General features: G+C 44.2%; 1 protein-coding gene across 4 annotated transcripts in view; it reads left to right on the plus strand.

Moving 5' to 3' along the window:
- Window positions 1–3,064: 3,064 nt before the first annotated feature.
- KDM4B (lysine demethylase 4B) overlaps window positions 3,065–20,401 on the plus strand; it is a 176,618-nt gene continuing 159,281 nt past the window's right edge. For all 4 annotated transcript variants that reach the window (XM_077841948.1, XM_077841949.1, XM_077841950.1 and 1 more), the window contains exon 1: window positions 3,065–3,208. The gene's annotated coding sequence lies outside the window, so the exon portion shown is untranslated. The remainder of the gene's footprint in view (window positions 3,209–20,401) is intronic.

A 20,401-nucleotide genomic window follows, 5' to 3' on the forward strand; every position in this document is an offset into this window, starting at 1 on the left:
CTCAGAGTCTCTGAGCCCAGGTCAATTGACTCAGGCTCATGGGGCTTGGGCTGTGGGGCTAAAAATAGCAGTACAGATGTTCCTGCAAGGGGCAGAAGGATCTTGGAGAACAAATGTTTTGACTAGAAAGCTTTGCTGGCATACTGTTACTGACAGCTATTTTGGCAGTGTGTGTTCATATCTGGCTGCCTTTGCCACTGCAGTGTCCTCACAGCAGCTGATTGTATCACCTACAGACTTTTTTTTTGTAGCACTGGGGATAGACATCCTCATATCCCTGCACTGCCCTCTGGCACTTTATTGTGCTGCTGTCTACTGTGGGCTACCATTGCTTTCAGGGAATTGAGACTTTGAGGTCTGTTCCATCCAGTAATGTACTGTTCTTTTTCACAACATTTTTTCCATCTTGTTGCTAAAACATATATTGAGCACAAATCTTGGGACCGGGCCAGTAATCCTCTTCTATTTGTGGAACCACAGTAGTTGGACATATAGCAGGGATACTGAGGATGAATGGATGATAGACTGCGAATGAAGCTGACTAGCTGCTGCAGGTATTCACAGACCGAGAGCACACAGTGGAGTGGTGGCTTTGGGTCTATACAATGAGGAGAGGGTTGGGACTAGATCATGATCCAAATCTGGAATGACCAGCAGTGGTTCCAGAACTTTTGGATGCACAAGGCCATGCTCTGGAGTTCTGTGCCAAGCTCACCCCAGCCCTGCAGTGCCCAGACACCAAGATGAGAGCACCTCTGCCAGTAGAGAAGTGGGTGGCAATTGCTGTTGGGCTATGGACAATCAGTTTGGTGTTGGAAAATCTGCAATGGGGGGATCACTTATGCAGGTGTGCAAGGTGACTAAGTATATCCTGCTGCATAGTATTGTCATATTGTGCAACATACAGGAAATAAATTGATTCAATGAAAAGAGCTGGTAAGGTGATATATGGGATACATATCCCTATTTTCTCCCAGGTGTCTGTCTTCTTCCCTAACTTTTCACACACCCCATTGCTTCTCAATACACAAACTGAAGACTGACTTCTCCATGCATATGCAATCACTGTCTCCCCATGGGTAACTTACTGACATGAAAGTTGGCTGGTTAGAGAAGGCTGCTCTTTTGTAGGAATATAGGCCTTCATTTGACAAGCTGAAAGTAGGGACATCTTCCCCAGGCCAGCCTATCGATGCTATAATGAGATTGCAATGCCAGTTGTGATTCTCTGGAACTCAACTTCCCATTGCCTGCCTGGCTTATGAAGTTATTGACTGGGTATCTGGACAGAAGAAAGACTTTAAGTATTGCCGGGGCAGGTGCAAGGTGGGTGTGGAGCGTGTTTGGAAAACTGAAGAGCAGGTGCATATGTCTCATGACCATGCTTGGTCTCAGCAAAAAAAAACCCAAACATTCCTGTTGCTGCATGCTGTGTATTGCATAATATCTGCAAGGCCAAGGGGGAAATGCTATTACCAGGTGGAAAGGTGCTGGCTTTTGACCAGCCTGAGACCAGACCAATTATTGGTGCTACTGTAAGTGCTGCCCAGGTGAGGGAAGTGTTAACTGCCTGCTGTAAGTATGTGTTTATCTAGACAGTTACCTGGTTTATCAGTTGTGGGCAAGAGGAGACTGCTGTGGGGCATTTGTATCAGTGTTGTATGACAGAAAATAAATCGAGGTTTTCACAAACTTTTTTGAATTGCATTATAAATAAATTGGTTAGTCTCTAAGGTGCCACAAGTACTCCTTTTCTTTTTGTGAATACAGACTAAAAGGGCTGTTACTCTGAAACCTGTCATTATAAATGTTTAAAGTTAAATTCATGGGGGAGGGAAGTATATCCTGCTAGTCCTACTCCAGGTGTTGCTGCAATTTAGATGTAGTCAAAACTGTTCTTATTGTAGACCAGACTAAGCTGGGATACAAAGGATACTGTGGCAGGGAGGACAGCGGCTGGGAGTGAGTTCTTCAACCCTCGCCAGAAAAAGAATGCTGAGGTGCTACTAGAAAAGGAGGACTTGTGGCACCTTAGAGACTAACCAATTTATTTGAGCATAAGCTTTCTTGAGCTACAGCTCACTTCATCGGATGCATCCGATGAAGTGACAAAAAGGGCTGTTACTCTGGAACCTGTCTTTAGGTGCTACTGAGTATGCGCCCTGGAACACAGCTAGAGGGGAACGGGGAAGACCTCTTAGAAAAGCCGCGCTGTGCAGCTTTTTATCTTAATTTTAAGAAGTACTTTCTGTCCCTGCTGGGCTTAGGTAGAGGAAAAGCACCCTTGCGAGGGGGACGTATGTGTCACGCTTGTGGAAACTTGCCGGGGCGGCGGGGCGAAGCGCAGGTCCCAACAGCGCTTGCAGGGCTGGGGGGAGAAGCGGGCGCTGGCCCGGGGGGGAGGCGGCTCGACGGGGGCACGGCGCCCAGCTCTGCAGCAGCACGGCGGGGGGCCGGGGTGCAGGCGGGCGCTCTGCCTTACCCTTGGCCCGCGGGGAAGGGCTTGCGGGGCCGGCCCTTGAGCGCCCTGCCCGTTCACCGCTTGCACGACGGGCTGGGGGAGGAAGGTGTAGCCCTGTATCAGCCCCTCCTCTCCCCGGAGAACAGCCCTTGGGCCCCTGCCCTATTGGTGCACAGAGCCCTGCAAACCCCCCGGCTTGCAGCTGTGCCGCTCCTCACGTACTCACTTCCCCGCAACGGCGCCTGACAGCAGGGTCGGGGGCGGAGTGACTGGCACCTCCGCCAGCCCCTCCCAGCACGCTTCACCTTCTCCCACCCAATGGCGACGCCGCAGGGGCGGGGCTTTCTCGTTCCTCTAACCGGGTTGGCCGAAGGGCGCTGAGTGGCGTGAGCGCCGGCAACGGGCCTGCCTGGCTCGGCTCGAGGGGTGGGCGGGCCGTACCCGAGCGGCCTCTTCCACTGTGGGCTTGTTGTTCGGCAGAGAGGCCGGGGAGTGGGGGACGCCGCTGCCCGTCACGAGCCGGGCCGCCAGTGGGCGCGGAGGTAGGGGGCGGCCTGGGCCAATGAGGGAGGGAAGGGGGCGGGCGGCAGGTAGGTGCTGGCTGTGGGATATTGCCAGTATCCACCCTCGGCCCCCTTTCCGCTTTACTCCCCCTCCCTCGCCCCTGGGCCGCGCTGTGCTGGCTGGGAGCTGCGGGGTGGCCGCCGAGGAGGCGGTGCGGGGACGGGAGACCGGCCGCAGGCTCAGGTAGGGCCCCGCCTGGGGGGACGGGGATTCGCCTCAGCGGCCGGGCCGGGCCTCAGCGGCCTGGGGCTCGGGCTCCCCGGGCTCGGGCTCCCCCGGCCGGGGCCGACGCTCTCGCCCCGCCCCGTCCCGCCTCCCCCCCTCACGGGACCCGGCCCGTCCCCGGCGTCCGCTGCCTCGGAGCAGCCGCTCTGCCGGGGCGACTCGGCCCGGCCTCGCTCGGTCGCGGACACCCCTTTCCCTCTCCCCCCAGCGCTGGGGCTTCTCCCGGCCCGGGACCCGTCCCTTCCCCCCGCCCCCTGCTCGGGCCCGGGGCCCTCCAGCCTGCGCCCTGCGGGGCTGGGCGCCCCCCTCAGGCGCTACCCGCCCCGGGCTGGCGGGGCGGGGGGGCCCGTTCGTGGGGGACGCGTCTCCTCCCTCGGCCCCCGTCCCCTCCCCGCTTTGTCTCGGGGGTGCCTCGCCGCTGCTGTTATTTTAGTACCGTTAACTGCGCAGGCTGCTCGGAGCGCCCCCTTCCCCCCCCCCCCGGCCGCCCTTCTCCTGGGCCGGGGGGGGGTCGCTGCCCTAGGCTTCCTGGGGAGAAGTGTCCAGCCCCCGGGAGAGCGGAGCTGATAGTCCCCAGATCTGCCCCGGGGGTGTGTGTGTGTGTGTATGTGTGTGTGGGGGGGTTAGGCTGGGAGAGCAGTGGGGGGGCTGTTGGTGGAGGAGGGATGGCAAGCATGGGGTTGTGTGTGGGGGGGTTAGGCTGGGAGAGCAGTGGGGGGGCTGTTGGAGGAGGAGGAGGGATTGGTAAGCATGGGGTTGTATGGGGGGGGAGGCTGAGAGAGCAGTGGGGGGGCTGTTGGAGGAGGAGGAGGGATTGGTAAGTATGGGGTTGTGTGGGGGGGTAAGGCTGGGAGAGCAGTGGGGGGGCTGTTGGAGGAGGAGGAGGGATTGGTAAGTATGGGGTTGTGTGTGTGGGGGGTAAGGCTGGGAGAGCATGGGGGGGCTGTTGGAGGAGGCGGGATTGGCAAGCATGGGGTTGTGTGGGGGGGGCACAGTTGCGAGCCCCCCCTTAAAAATGTCTGTTAATGTCTTGTGAAAATAAAGCGAACTGGGTGGGTGGTGGGTGAACATGATGTGCCAAAGCCCCAGATGTCTCTCGAGGGGCCTGTGCAAGCACTAGGTCTGGGAGGGGGGGTGTCAGTGGGCTTGTGAACAGTTGTTACATGATGGAGGATTTATTTATGCGGCGAATAGTAAATGAGCTGGTAAGCGATTTACAGCAGGATTTTCCTCTGTGAAAGGAGATGTTCGTGTTTGTGTCTTTGCGGAGGGGGGAGGGTTGTTTTGTTTTTGGTAGCTGCAGATAGGTCAGTGGTGTACTTTTAATATCTCACTAGTTCACAAAAAGCTTGTATTTAGTGGAAACGTGGGTAGTACTATTGTGGAACTGGAATTGGCACCGTCTAGGACCTGAATTTAGGCTTTTAAGCTCTAAAATATAATCCCAGTGTTAATGGAAATGTCCTTGTTTATATTTAGACATTTTTGCCCTGAAATGTTTGCAGCACAAACATTGCAGTTCTGTGCTGCTGAATGAGAAAGTGAAAATGATTAGCTGGGTAGTTTCCAAACTGTGGTCTGCAGAGGACTAGTTGGCTGGTCATATAATGCTGTCTGTCCTCTTCTTGTTTCTAGCTGAGAAATTGTGTTTTAAAAATAGCTAGAAATATATGAAATGCTTTTGTCTCAGTGGTAGTGTGTGATTGTCCACTCCCCTCCTATTGGTAATCTCTTTGATTGAGTGTGAATGAGTATGAGTGTCTTGTGGACAGTCTGTTAATTAAACTGTGATCTAGCCTGTCAAAAAGTTTGGTAGCCCCTGAACTGGAGAACTTGCATTCTTCAAGATGAAAGTGTTGCATGGAGATGGAGGGACAATATACACTGTGAAAAGTAATACTAAAAGCATATCTTTTATAATCCAATTTAAAGTGTTTAAAATTGGGCAAAAACTTGGTTTTAGAATGTTTTTTTTTCTGTGACATTTTATATCTCTTGTAATGAACAAATATGTTATACATATGGATATTACCTTGGTGTAAAATTCTAACCTCCTAAAATTCAGTTAGCAACCCGTTTCCCAAAATGAGGATCAAAACCTCATTAAAGAAGCTCTGACAATTTGAAATCCAGCCTGTTTTTTTGGTGTTAAAGGTTGGAGGTTCTACTTCATCCTCTGAGATTCCCTTCTACTCCTTGTAGCTTTATGTTCCCAGTTAGCTGTTTTAAATATTTGTGCCCTACTGCTGTGCATATTAATGAGAATGTCCTATGGAAGATGCAGGAGGTAGTTGTCCCACTGTACTCGGCACTGATGAGGGCTTAGCTGGATGTTGTGTCTGGTTTGGGGCACCATGCTTTACGAAAGATGTGTCCAAATTGGAAAAAGTCCAGAGAAGAGCAACAAAAATGATAAAATGTTTAGAAAACCTGACATATGAGGAAAGATTAAAAAAAACAAACAAACTGACCATGTTAAGTCTTCCATCCATTCCATCCCCTGTCATTCAGTCCCAGTTTCTGGCAGTCAGAGGCTTACGGACACCCAGAGCACTGAGTTGTATCCCTGACTATCTTGGCTAATAGCCGTTAATGGACCTATCCTCCGCGAACTTCTCTAAATCTTTTTTGAACCCAGTTATAACATTTGGCCTTCACAACATCCACTGGCAAGGAATTCCAGAGGTTAACTGTGTGTTGTGTGAAGAAGTACTGCCTTATGTTTGTTTCAAGCCCTGCTTCCCATTAATTTCATCAGGTGATCCCTGGTTCTTGTGTTGTGTGAAAGGGTAAATAACACTTCCTTATTTACTTTCTCCACACCAGTCATGGTTTTATAGACCTCTATCACATCCTTTCTTAGTCATCTCTTTGCCAATCTGAACTGTCCCAGTCTTTGTAATCTCTCCATGTGGAAGCTGTTCCATACCCCTAATCAGTTTTGCTGCTCTTCTCTGTACTTTTCCCAATTCTAAAATATCTTATTTCAGATGGGGCAGCCAGAACTGTATGCGGTATTCAAGGTGTGAGTATATCATGGATTTATATAGTGGCATTATGATATTTTCTGGTTTTTTATCTAGCCCTTTCCTAACAGCTCCTAACACCGTTACCTTTTTTTTGACTTGAGAAAAGAAGACTATGGGGGGATCTGATAACTCTTCAGATAGGTTAAAGGCTATTATAAAGACGATGGTGATTGACTGTTCTTCATGACCACTGAAGGTAGGACAAGAAGTAATTTGCAGCAAGAGAAATTTAGGCAAGATATTAGGAAAAAATGTTCATACTTTTAAGGATAGTCGAGTACTGGAATAGACTTCTAAGAGAGGTTGTGGAATCCCTGTCATTGGAGGTTTTTAAGAACTGGTTAGACAAAACACCTGTCAGGGATGGTTTAGGTCGTAAACCATCCCTGACAGGTGTTTGTCTAACCTGTAAGTATACCTGGTCCTACATCTGCATGGGGGATGCTGGACTAAGTGGCCTGTTGCGGTCTCTTCCAGCTATATGATTCTCTGTTTTTGTCTTGAACTGAACTGCTGTTGGATCACATGTAATGGAAACATATTATAGCCTGAGGCCCACACCAGGGTCTCATCCTTTACCACAGTAGTTCTCAAACTTTCCAGACTACTGTACCCCTTTCAGGAGTTTGATTTGTCTTGCATACCCCCAAGTTCCACATCCCTTAAAAATGATTTGCTTACAAAATCAGACAAAAATGCGAAAGTATCACACTATTACTGAAAAATAGCTTTTCTCATTTTTACCATATAATTATAAAATAAATCAAGTGAAATATAAATATTTTACTTACCTTTCAGTATATCATATATGGAGCAGTATAAACAAGTTATTATCTGTATGAAAGTTTAGTTTGTACTGATTTTGCTAGTGCTTTTTATGTAGCCTGTTGTAAAACTAGGCAAATATCTAGATGAGTTGAGGTACCCCTTGGAAGATCTCTGTGTACCCCTCCAGGCTTATGCATGCCCCTGGTTGAGAACCACTGCCTTAACAGATAGGGTAGAAGTGTGGGTTACTTACTGATTAACAGATTGTAGCAGGCACCTTGAGTGATCAAAAAGAAATTCGGGTATCTTGCATATTCAAAACTTGGACTGTTCTTGTGGAATAACCTTTCAGAGGAATTTTAATGATTGGGAGAAACTTGTATATCCAGCCATAAATGGGTAAACATATTGGCTGTGTGATTTTTCTTTTGCGGGGGGGGGGGGCGCAATCTGTTAGAAATTATATAGTTAAGTTTTCTGGTAGGATAATCAACTGTGATCCAGTGAAGTGAGCTGTAGCTCACGAAAGCTTATGCTGAAATAAATTTGTTAGTCTCTAAGGTGCCACAAGTACTCCTTTTCTTTTTGCGAATACAGACTAACACGCTGCTACTCTGAAAACTTTGATATGGTAAACAATGTCCTGGTATTTAAGTGGCCATAATTAGGCTACAAAGTTTACACCTCATTAAGATGAATAGGGAAGTTCACACTTGGTGCTGTTGTTTCAGTCTGTCTTCCTGCAGGCTGAGACAACCATGCATCAGTTAACACATCGTGAAGTGTCTTTGCAACCATAAGGGCTACAAACTAATTTTTTTAAATTAGATTGAAACGTCATGAACATAGAAGAATCTGGGAGACAATGAATGTTTTCCACCCCTTGCTCCCCTGACTTTTCAATGTTTTCGGTTGAAATATAGAAAGCGCATTGTGGTGGTTGACCACTGTATCTCCATTGGTTACCTGCTTGCATCTGTGGGCAGCATTACATGGAATGTAATGTCCGTTAGTTGTCACCCATGTTCCAAATCGAATTTGGCAGTCTAAGTGAGAGACTCATTGAATACTGTTAGAAGCCATTATGGTTGGTGTGGCAAAGCAGGATGGTGTGTTTGAATAATAGGTTTATAATCCATGTGCTGCATTATGTACTAAATCTTGATTTAAAAATTATTGCATGTAAAATCTAAATCTCAGATGTTAAAGTAACGATTTATCTTTATCATGGGCTTAAGTACAAAATCCTCGCTCACTAGTTTTCTTGGCAAATATTTTCTGTCACTGGTAACATATACAGGAGGCCAGACTAGCTGATCTAGTGAGCCCTTCTGGCCTTAAACTCTATAAATCTAGGTTATTTTTAAAAAAAATTTGTTGGATGAAACAAAAGTTTACACCACTCTTGGACTGACTTCACAGGATTTCAGAGCGAAGGGAATAGCTGTAGTAGCTAACTACAGTGAGGATGCTATAAAGAAGGTTACACACTATCCCTCAATAGCAATGTACCTGGATATACTCTCTCAACCTTTCCAGACTACTGTACCCCTTTCAAGAGTCTGGTTTGTCTTGCGTAGCCCAAGTTTCACCTCACTTAAACACTACTTATATACAAAATCAGACATAAAAATATGAAAGTGTCACAACACACTGTTACTGAAAATTTGCTCACTTTCTCATTTTTACCATATAATTATAAAATAAATAAATTGGAATATAAATATTGTACTTACATTTCAGTGTATAGTATATAGAGCAGTATAAACACGCAGTATAAACGAGTCATTGTACGAAATTTTAGTTTGTACTGACTTCACTAGTGTTTTTTATGTAGCCTATTGTAAAACCAGGCAAATATCTAGATGAGTTGATGTACCCCCTGGAAGACCTCTGGAGAGTACGCATATCCCTGGTTAAGAACCCCTGGTCTATAGTAAACCATTGTTGAGAGGGATGGCATTTTCCCGTCTTGGATTTGCTCTACTGAGCTAATCCTGTTCGCTACTCGCTATAAGTTTTTTCTTATTCTTGGGCCAGATATTACCTGTTTGCTCAACTTATGAATATGGCCGTAAGATTAGTTAACAAATAGTATATGATGGTAGGGTAAGTATTTGAATTTATACTTGCATGGTTTAATAATCATATTTCATCATATAAGTTGTGCAACTCCATAATTATGTACTTGTTAGATGGCTGAAGGCACTAGAAAACACACCTGTGCTTTATTGTGCTGTTTTGGTATCATAAGACCTTTGATCTTTCTGTGCTTTAACCACGGTGATGGTTTGCAACATTTCCTCGGGACTTTCACACCAATTACTTTGGGTGGCTAGTAGACTCATTTTCCCTATCCCCAAAGAGACAGAGCAGGTTCGCAGATTTTATTTTTAAACTTGACTTCAGAGTCACTGTATTTGAAGCTGCAGTTTGGTGAGAAGGTAATCTTGTTTGCAGTTCAGAGTTCATCAAGAGCCTGCCTTGAAATGTTTGAGAACTAATGCTGCTCAGAATCTGCAAGATAATGTAGGGCACTAGAGAGAGCTCAGTCGGACTCAGAGGTCTTATGCCTTCCTATGATATTTTAAGAAATTTTGTAATATCAAACAAATATGGCAATAGTTCATTGTTGGCCTAACAACCAGCATTTTCTTATGTCAGTAATGTATATATTAGGGTTTGAAGCTGTAGACTCGAGAGAACAGAGCTGCTTATTAAAGCTGAATTGCAGAACTTTATCTTCATAAGAGATTAAGGGAACAGGGACGCTATCTTGCTGTCTCCTGTGTGACATTTATGCTGCATATATTAGTGTCTTTGCTTTTGTTTTTTTCCTTCTGTATCCAAGGCACCTTTTTCAATATTGTTTTCTGTGAAGCTAGCTTTCTTTGTTCCAGATTTTGTTTTAACTTTGGGTTTGATTTGTAACTCTTCCTACAACCATAACTTTTTAAACATGTATTTGAAATTGAAATTCAGGAAACAGATTTGTATAATGTACATTTGAAAACTGTTTTTACATTTTTCCTGGCTGCAAAGCTAATATGTGTAAAAACTATCTTAATTCATACAAATTCAAATGCTTTTTGATGCTTTAAAGGTTTCTTCCAGAATAGCATTTTACTGAGGTATATTTCTAGAGGCAAGTAGAATACACTCTGCTTCTAGGTCCTGTCTTTCTCTCTGCTGTCTTGTACTTGTGCTCAGTCTTTTCCTGAGCTGATAATTTTCTGGCAGTGCAGCTGCCTTAAAGCTTGGAATCTAGGTCAGTGTGTCACACCCACTGTAGGCAGGGCCTATGAGCATCTTGTATATGAGAGTACTAATAAGAACTTGAATTCATAGGACAGTAAAAGCATTTATTAAAATCTCATGCAGATGAACAGTAAATATCTGAAATTACAACTCCATAGACTACAATCCTGCAATAACATTTTCAGCAATTTGCTCAATTTGAATTTTGGTAATCATGGTAGGGTTGCTGAAGGTGGGCTATTGGGAGTTAATCTTTATGAAGCTAGTGATCTGCTATAGGAGTTGCACTGAGTGGTGGAGTAATTAGGTTATAATGGTGTAAAATTATTTCAGGTGCTCTGATAGGCAAACAGTAAAAATAGACTGTAGATAACTTCATAACTTCTCAAGTTTGCAGCACTCTAGATTCTGAATCAATTGTTGTGGAAAGATCTTAAAATTATTGCCCTAAGTAGGAGTATAAGTAAGAGATGTACTAGACTTTTCAGTTTACCATGCCAAGGGGAAGAAGCTGCCCCTCGCCACAACCTTGGCATTTGAAGTGGAAAATCCTGAGGGCTGGCACTACAAAGTTAGGTCAGCTTAACTGTTGCTTGGGGCTGTGAAAATATTTACTCTCTGTGTGGTGTAATTAAGATGACCTAAACCTCGGTGTGGACACTGCTAGGTCAACATAAAAGTTCTTCCAAGCATCTAGGATAACTGCATCTCAGAGAGGTATATTTACTACAATGATGAAAGAACCCTTTCTGTCGCTGTAGTGTCTACACAACCGTGTCTGGACAGGGAATGCTGTAGTGATCCTCATGTAGACATTCCTTCATGTTGTGGTGTTTGTATCCTGGCTAAAAGAAAAGGAGTACTTGTGGCACCTTAGAGACTAACCAATTTATATGTCTCTAAGGTGCCACAAGTACTCCTTTTCTTTTTGCGAATACAGACTAACACGGCTGTTACTCAGATAATGCACTTAGCCAGGATAGGTTTCAGAACTGCTTGCATTAGGAAGAAGCTAGGACCAGTGTTAAAGTATATCACCCAGGATAGCAATGCACAGTAGTGTTAGTTTAGGTTTTATGACACCTTTCTTTACTCTGTGTCAATGTTGCTAACATTAGTGATTATTTTGCCCATTTGGGCTACTTTTCAGAGGCCCTTTGGTAACAAAAGATATTGAATCAGCAACAGCTGACATTTGGGGCTACAAATTACTGTCTTGTGACAAAAAGAAAAGGAGTACTTGTGGCACCTTAGAGACTAACCAATTTATTTGAGCATAAGCTTTCGTGAGCTACAGCTCACTTCATCGGATGCTCAAATAAATTGGTTAGTCTCTAAGGTGCCACAAGTACTCCTTTTCTTTTTGTGAATACAGACTAACACGGCTGTTACTCTGAAACCTGTCTTGTGACAGTTATTTGGGCAATTTTACTTAGAGCCCTGCTGCTCCCCAGTTACTGTTCTGAGGCCATCTGGTGGCTTTTTAAATGAACAGCCACTGGGGCACATTCACAGCTGGACCAAATACACCTCTTCCAATCAGCAAAAGCCATGTGGTATGTATGCTGTAGGGAACAGAGCCCCTTTAGCCACAGCAAAGTAGAGCTTCTAACTGGCTGTGGGTTGTATCCCGTTGGGCAGGGAAGCAGCCAATAGGAAGGCAGAGGTGGGGTATAAACCTGGAATCTGCTCTCATGTGACTCAGTAGGGTGGTGGCTGCTGCACCATTTTGCAAACCTCAGTGATTTTTTTTATGGCAAAAATTTGGGCATTTTGAAGCAAATTGACTTTCAGTGATTTTGGACTACTTTGAGCTTGTGAACACTGCTCTGTGTTTATCCATGTGCAATTGCTGTCAGCCAGAAGGCAATTCTTAAACCTGCAAACTGCTTTATTCTGTATAAGTGGGTGTATGCAAATTAATGCCATGCCTTGCACAAAGGCAGTTAACTTGTATATATTTATGTTCTGAATCCTAACTCTTGGGTGTCATCTACATCAGGAGGAAAGGTGCTACTTTCAATTGAATTAGCTTAGTTGAACTACTTTAACTCAATTTGTCTTGTTGGATTTGGAGCTTGCCAAGCCAATTTACAGCAGCCTCATCAGTGATGTGCAGAGCTCTGAGACCACCACCAAATCTGGTCTGAATGTAGTTGCAGTGATGTGAGACATTGTCTGTTGTTGATCACAGCCACATGTGGGATCCTTTCATTGGTCCCGGGGTAACAGCTGGCTGCATGTTGATCCTGGCCTGTTTGAAATTGTTTCAGAAGAGCACATTAGTGGTGTGGCAAATCAAAGCTGGCTACAAGCATGGTCAGGTCAGTTATAAGATACTGATTTTTGACATCAACTGCAGACCATTCTTCATGCCATGTCAGCATCATAGAGAAATCTGGCCGTGGAAAGTGGGTCCACAATAGATACCTTGATGACAAGCACACTCTTGGGTGGTGGAAAAGGTCTGTGTATAGTGGTAGACTTGGGTTTGCCCTGATCTTCTCAAACATTCTGGCTGTAGCATCCTCACAATGGATGAGTGGTGGAGTGATGTTGCATAACACATGGAGCCATGGTGGTGGTGTGGGTCAAATTGTCCCAGTTATGATGCTCATGGTTGAGTTATAGTCAGTCAACTTGTTGTGAGACAAATGGAGACAGACTGGAGCATAGGATTCTGGTGCAAAATAACGGGGCTAAACTGGATGATTGCAGAGGTCGAACATTTACTCATGAAATGAAGGCCAATTTGCTTAGAAGGTTATGTGATCTCACCTTAGTTGCAGTTTTCCTCAGATAGTTAAGATGTGTGTGGGATCTGTCCAAGGTTATTCTGAGGTAAACTGGGTGGGATTCCTGTTTCAACAATTTCTGTTTAACTCAATTGAAAAGCCCAGTTAACACCAATCGAGTTGAGTTGGCTCAGCTGAAATAACTCAACTGAAACCCAACTCCCACCCCCCATCCCCGGGCTCAGGAAATGTCTTGGCTATGGAATGAGCTAATGGGACTACTGCAGTATGCAGTTGCCTGCAGTTGGGAATATACGTGGTCCTAAATTTGGTCTATTTATGAGGCTGCTGCTTCTCTTTATTTATTCTCTGTTCCTCTTCTGTGAAACTTCCTTAGACTTTCACATATTTCCTGTAATTTTAGGGGAGAGTAATAGATATTCATTCTTCTGGGATGTGGGTATGAATGTAGTTGAAATAAACTCTACAGTCCTGCTTCTTATATTGATAAGATAGTATTTAGTAATTTTATTTTACTATAGGTTATGTTGCTGTCACTGTTAGATTAAAATGTATAAAGTACTTTTTGCTTTTAAACAGCTGCTTTGTTTGTGGTTTAAACTTTGTGTTTTTACTTCATGTTGAAGTAATGTTTAAAAAACTGTGCATTGTTTTTGCGATACTCAGAAGGAAGTTGTTGAGGGAATTGCAGCTATTAATGCACCATTGCATTATTTTACTCATATCTCATTCCTTGCTCAGTTTCAGGTATGGTAGAATCCACAATTTCTGAGGCTTCCTCATGGGTTTCCCTGTTGCTGTATCTTATGAAATTTAGGACTTTCTTAGAAGGAAAAAATAAAAAACCTAGCTAAATAAAGTGAAATAAATCTAAAGAACTGTTTTGCATTTTCACACCAAGTACGTACACAAGACAAGCGCCAAAAAGAGAATAGGTATTTAGAAATTTGATCACCCTTTTTAGTGTATTCACAGGAGGAGGGCTCCCAGAATCTTTAGCCAGATTCTTTGAATATTAACCTGATCCTGAATAGGTAACATATGCTGTAGTAAGTTAACATTTTATTGTAACTTTGCCTTCATAAAAAGTGTAACCCCCCACCCCAAAAAGAACCAAAAACAAACAAAAAAACTGGTACACCAGGCAGACACTTAATAGTACTAAGAGGTGAAGACTTCAATTGTTTATCTTAGTGGACAACTAACTTTCAAGCCTGGTTATGGTCACTTAATTGGTAACCTAACCTTTAATTGAAATTCTTAAGAAACTTTAGTTGCTTGTCTATATTTAAAAAAAAAAAAAAAAAAAAGTGGGCGGGGGACTTGGACCTATGTAACTAAATAGATATAAATCATGCTTAAACTGATTTAGTTATTGAGCTAACCTAAACCAAGTGCAGGTACATTATTAGTTTGTATCAGTGTAACTAAAATCAATGTTATGCCAGTAAAAGTTTTCTTAAGCGTGATAACTGAGGCTTGGTTTATGTTTAGTATGGATTACCTTGTGTACACTGAACACTCTGAAATTCTCCCTGCCATTGCATTAGCAGCAGTGGAGGTTCACCAATAATATTGATGGTGGGGTACTGTTATAAGTGGACCTTCTGCAGCTGCTGACATTTTAATGACTTACTACTTATTATTTGTATTACAATAGCATCTAGAGGCCTTAACTAAGATTAGAACTGCATTGTAGAAACATAGCAAGGCAGTCCCTTCTCTAAAAAGGTTGCCTCCTGTATTTGTCTATTGTAAAACAGAGGCACAGAAAGGGAAGTGACTTTCCCAAGGTACTGCAGAAGGTTAGTGGTAGGTGAGATTAGAGGGAGGTCTCTGGACTTCCAGTGCAATGCCTTAGCATTAGGCCATACTGCCACTGACTGTCGTCTAGACATGCTCAAATCCGGGTTAGAGGACACATGGTAAAAGTGCTAACAGCTGTGTATGCTATTGCTCCCACTCTTATAACTGATGCCTTGTTAAAACAGGGAAATATACAGGCATAATAATATTGCTGTATCAGTACTGGTGTAACTCCCTATGTGGACACACTTGTAGAATAAGAGTGTCTTTTTCTTAATTGGTTTGTCACTAAGGCACCCTCTGAAGAAATAACATGAAACTGACATGATAGACAGTTTCACTGATGCCCACAGGTTTGGAGTAGCAGCAGGGAAACTGACCAGGCTTGTTTAGTCTGCTCTGCTGCTACTTGGAAAAACTACCAGCTGGAGCAGTCACAGGAGAGCTGATTGTCTGCAGACTAGGGAAGACAACACTACAGAGTTTACCAGGTTGTTCATAGTTTCAGAGATACCTTTCCAAATGTGAAGTCAAGCAACTTAATTTTTTCAAGTTATTATGCTGAAGGGGCTGCAGCCCAGTTCAGATATTGCAGTGATGAGTGAGATATAAAAACTTTGATAGATCTGTTTGGATTGGTGCATACTAATTCTCATGAAAAACAAAACTGTCAGGTAAAGAGTAAACTTACTCATCCAGCAACCTAGATGGCAAAATTAAACTGGATGCTTTAAATATCTGTTCAGTTTCATGGTTTTTGTCTGTGCAAAGCTCTGTTGAGCTTTTTTCAAAAGTTGAAAGTTGAGCCTACGTTATTAGTATTTATTTGTTAACTAATAACAGATCAATAAGGTGAATGTACATGGTGGTAACCTCCATTGCTGAAGAGTACAAGACATCCCTCGAGGAAGATGGTCTGAGTGCAATATACATTTTTTAGCCTTAGAACTAATACGTATTCTGTAGTTTATTGATTTTTTTTTGTGTGCGCGCACACTTTTTGTATGAGAGAAGAATCTTAAATTTTTAATTATCTGGATATAACAATGCCAAGTCTAAATATCTCAATCACCTTCTCATCTGTTTTTCAGTAATTGGGGCTCCTTGTGCTCTTTATTTCACTCTAGAGCAAATTGTTCTTGGACTAGATATGCCTGTCTCCTTTAAAGGTATATAATTCACTGTTTTCAGATTCTTTGGGTAGTGTAATGATCTGTGAAAGTTAATTTTCTTAATTGTTAATGGCACTTTCACCAGATTTAGACAAGTGCAGTGATGTTTGTTGTCTGCATTGCTTAGATTAAGTGGTTAGTAGGTTCAGTGTTCTTCCGTACAACTGCCCTTTTATTACAGAACACCAGTAGTCTTGTATCTATTCTTCAGGCTATGGCTACACTGGCACTTTACAGCGCTGCAACTTTCTCGCTCAGGGGTGTGAAAAAACACCCCCCTGAGCGCAGCAAGTTTCAGCGCCATAGAGCGCCAGTGTAAACAGTGCCTCAGCGCTGCGAGCCGCGCTCCCAGTGCTCTAAACTAGTCCCCTCGAGGAGGTGGATTACCAGGAGCGCTGGGAGAGCTCTCTCCCAGCGCTGGCGTGTGACCACACTTGCAATTCAAAGCGCCGCTGCAGGAGTGCTCCCACGGCAGCGCTTTGAAGTTTCGAGTGTAGCCATGCTCTAAGTGAGTACAAACTACAGTTAGAGGCTATTAGGGGCTTTCTTTGCTGGGAGGAACAGATAAGCTCCTCTAAGGCCTTAATATCTTTCATTGCGTTGGGGCTCATCTCTGGAGAAAAGATATGTTTCTTCGCAGCTCATGCTGCTAAGGCCTAACTACGCTACAAGGTTAGGTCTATGTAAGCTGCCTTGTGTCAACCTAGTTGTGCGTGTGTCTAGACTTAAATTTCTCCCACGAATGGAAGTGCTCTGTTACAGCAACGCAATAACTGCATCACCACCCTGAGTTCCACTATGGGTGTGTCTGAGGTACCTGAGTCACAGGCTCTTGCCATGACCATTGAGGAGGAGGAAGATGGGGGAGATGCAGCTGGGGACCCCCAGCTATGCCACGAACCAGGATCTGTTTGAGACTCCACCGCTGTCTAGTCAGTCCCGGGATCTGAGCATGAGTGTGCCTGATGCAGGAGAAGGAACCTTGGGTAAGTGTGTAAATGTATTTCCTATTAGAGTAATGTACTGATGGTGCCCCCAACTTAACAAGACACAGCTATCAACTTTTTGTTAATTTACTCACGTTAGAAGAGGTAGTGGTGAAACAAATGGTAAAATTATCTGCTTCGTGTTCCCCTGTAGAGTTGGGTGGATGGCTTGCTGTATGGTCATGTGGAGCAGTTTATGTACACAAGGATGACCCTTGAATCCTGAGAGATTTCGATTAAACTTTCATGGAATTACTCTGAAATCTCCCAAAGGTTTATAGGGATGTCAGCCTTATTTCTTCCTCCATGATAGGACACTTTCCTATGCTACTCACTCAGTGATAACTTTGGCAGACACCATTACAATAAACAGGCTAGTTGAACATGGGCCTGGGCAGCTCTGGTACGCCAGCAACAGCTGTGCTCTATGTGCCTTTGTCATTCTCAGCAGTGAGATGCCAACTAACATCACCACTGACTGTGGAAAATGGTGTCAGTTTTCAGTGCAAATGCCCTGTACTCCTGTGTTCTTGCAACAGCCTCCTTATTTCCCTCACACCTGGCAAGCAGTCCAAAGCAGAAGTGTCAAAAGCATTTCTTGTTTAAAATTTTAGGTGATTGAGGGAAGGGAGTTCTGTGTCTTAACTCTTGCTTTCTGTTGTGACTCTCCTGACAATGGTACCTCTGCGTTTGACCTGTAGCTGATGCTGTTGCGGCCTTGAGGGATTGCCCTTCCACACCTGCGGAGTGTCTGAGCCAGATAAGGAAGAGAAAGAAGAGGACTTGTTCAGTGAGATCCTGCAAGCAGTGCTGCATCAGACCATAAACAGAGGGTTTGGAGAGGTGAATATTGCAGATTGTGTGGATAAAGGCCCAGGTGTCCTTTCGGGAAAAGAAGAGGGAGATGCATCAGGACATAATGGGGCTTTTTCAGCAGCAGACACAAGGTTCAACAATCACAGGCTTGCCTCTCTTTGCAGTCCATTGAGAACTCCATTATAGCACCTCCCTACACTCCCCTCCACATTACATGTGGCATCAGGAGCTACATCTCTTCCCGCTCCGTGCCAGGGAACATTCCGGACAACCACAGCTTTGTGTGCTGACTTGTGAGAGCTGCAGTTGCTGTATGTGTAGCTAAACTTGACATGTATATTTTTTCCCTTCTTAAGCTGTGTTCCATAAATGTATTGTTACTCAATAAAATTCTGTTGTTTGGAAAATAATTCATCTTTATTAGTTCCCACATGGTACAGAATGCCTAGAGGTACTGAAAGCACCCATTTATTCATTTTTACAGTGATACACAACTCATAGCATGAGTGACAAAAACAGTTTTGTGGTACTTGCTGTATGGTTATGATTAATAGATGCATTGTCAGTGTTACATTCATAGATGTACACCAAGTACCATGCAATTCCAAACAGGCCCCAAAACAGCAGGGCCTAGGGCCAGGTAGGGCATAGTACACCACAGTGCATAACTGTGACTCACTGTTAGTGTTTGTTCAGAGGCTTCCCTGAACCATGTATTTTCTCACTGAGCTCTTCTAATAGCCCTTGTGCCTGGCTGTTCAAACTCAGAAGACGGCCTCTGCACCTTCACCCTGTGGTAACTTTTCCATCTTTGCTTCACAGATATGCAGGAGGGTACAACAGGCAGCTATAACCATTGGGAGGCTGTTCCCCCCCCCCCCGAGGTCCACTTTTGTGAGTAAATAATGCCAGTGACCCAGAGTTTACCAAAAGCACGTTAAATTGTCACTCTGCTGCTGCTGAGCTGGTAGCTGAATCTTTCCTTGGTGCTTTCAAGGTGGCTGATGTATGGCTTCATGAGCAAGGGGGTAGTCTAGGCCCTCAGGATCACTACTGGCATTTCAACATCACTAATGGTAAACTGCTGGTCAGGACAGAAAGTCCCTGCTTGTAGCTTTCTGAACAGTTCGATGTTCTTAGAGGTGTGGGCGGCGTGCAACTTCCCTGACCAGCCAGCACTGATGGTGGTGAAGTATCCCTGATGATCCACCAATGCTTGCATAAGTATAGAAAAGTAGCTCTTTCTGTGTATGTACCGTGTCGCAAGGTGGTCTAGTGCCATCTATCACTTCACTGCAGTTTGGGAACCCCATTGCTGCAAATTCATCCTTTATGTTCTGAATGTTGCCTAGAGTTACAGTCCTGCATAGCAGAAGACAATTAATGGCCCTGCACATTTGCCTGGAAATTGCCCTCACAGTGGATTTTCTAATTCCAAAATAATTTTCCACTGACCTGTAGCAATCCAGCATTGCAAGTTTCCACAGTGTGATCATAGCTCACTTTTCCACTGTCAGTGTAACTCTCATTCTGGTCTCCCTGTGCTGGTGGGCTGGGGCAAGCTTGACGCACAGATCCAGGAATGTGGCCTTGTACATAAGAAAATTCTGCAGCCGCTGCTCGTCATTGCAAGCCTGCATTACGATGTGATCCTACCAGTCAGTGCTTGTTTCTTGGTTTTTGAATCAGCACTCCACCATCTGCAACTGTTCTGTGTACACCGACAACAGCCACGAACTGGGTGTTGCTGTGTCCCACAGCAGTCTGGCCTCTACAAAATCATTCTGTTTCCCCACTGATTTGGTTCTTGTGGGTTTGCAAATATTGGAGGATTGTGCATTCTGTGCTTGCAGCAGTCATGACAGTAGTGCAGAGCTGTGCAGGCTTCAGTTAGATGAGATGGACAGTGAGGAGGCCCATGAGGGTCCATGGGATTTTTGAAAAGGCATGAAAACTATGGGATATGGATGACATTATGGGATGGAGAAACTTGATGCTGGGAAGTTGACCCTTTGCTACTAGTCACCCCTGGCTGGGAGCTCATGTTCAGCTGATTATCCATCACAACCCCCAAATCTTTTTCAGTCACTGCTTCCCAGGATAGAGTCCCCTGTTGAGTATAGCCTGTGTTCTTTGTTCCTAGATCTTTATATTTAGCTGTATTAAAACACACATTGTTTGCTTGTATTCAGTTTACCAAGTGATGCAGATCACTCTGAATCACCAACCTGTCATCCTCATTATTTACTACTCCCCCAAATGTTAAAAAGTGTAGGGCCAAGAACCTGCCAGACCTACTGGAAGCACACCTGCTTGATAATGACACCCCATTTACAATTACACCTTGAGACCTGTTGGCCAGTTTTTTATCCGTTTAATGTGTGCCATGTTAACTTTACTTTGTTCTAATTTTTTAATTAATGTTGTGTGGTACCAAGTCAAATGCCTTACAGAAATCTAAATGTTACATTAACAGTGTTACCTTTATCAACCAAACTTGTATTCTCATTAAAAAAAAAAAAAAATCAAGTTAATGTGATAGGATCTATTTTCCATAAAC

The sequence above is a fragment of the Eretmochelys imbricata genome, chromosome 25 (genome assembly GCF_965152235.1).
Source record: "Eretmochelys imbricata isolate rEreImb1 chromosome 25, rEreImb1.hap1, whole genome shotgun sequence".
Taxonomy (NCBI): Eukaryota; Metazoa; Chordata; order Testudines; family Cheloniidae; genus Eretmochelys; species Eretmochelys imbricata.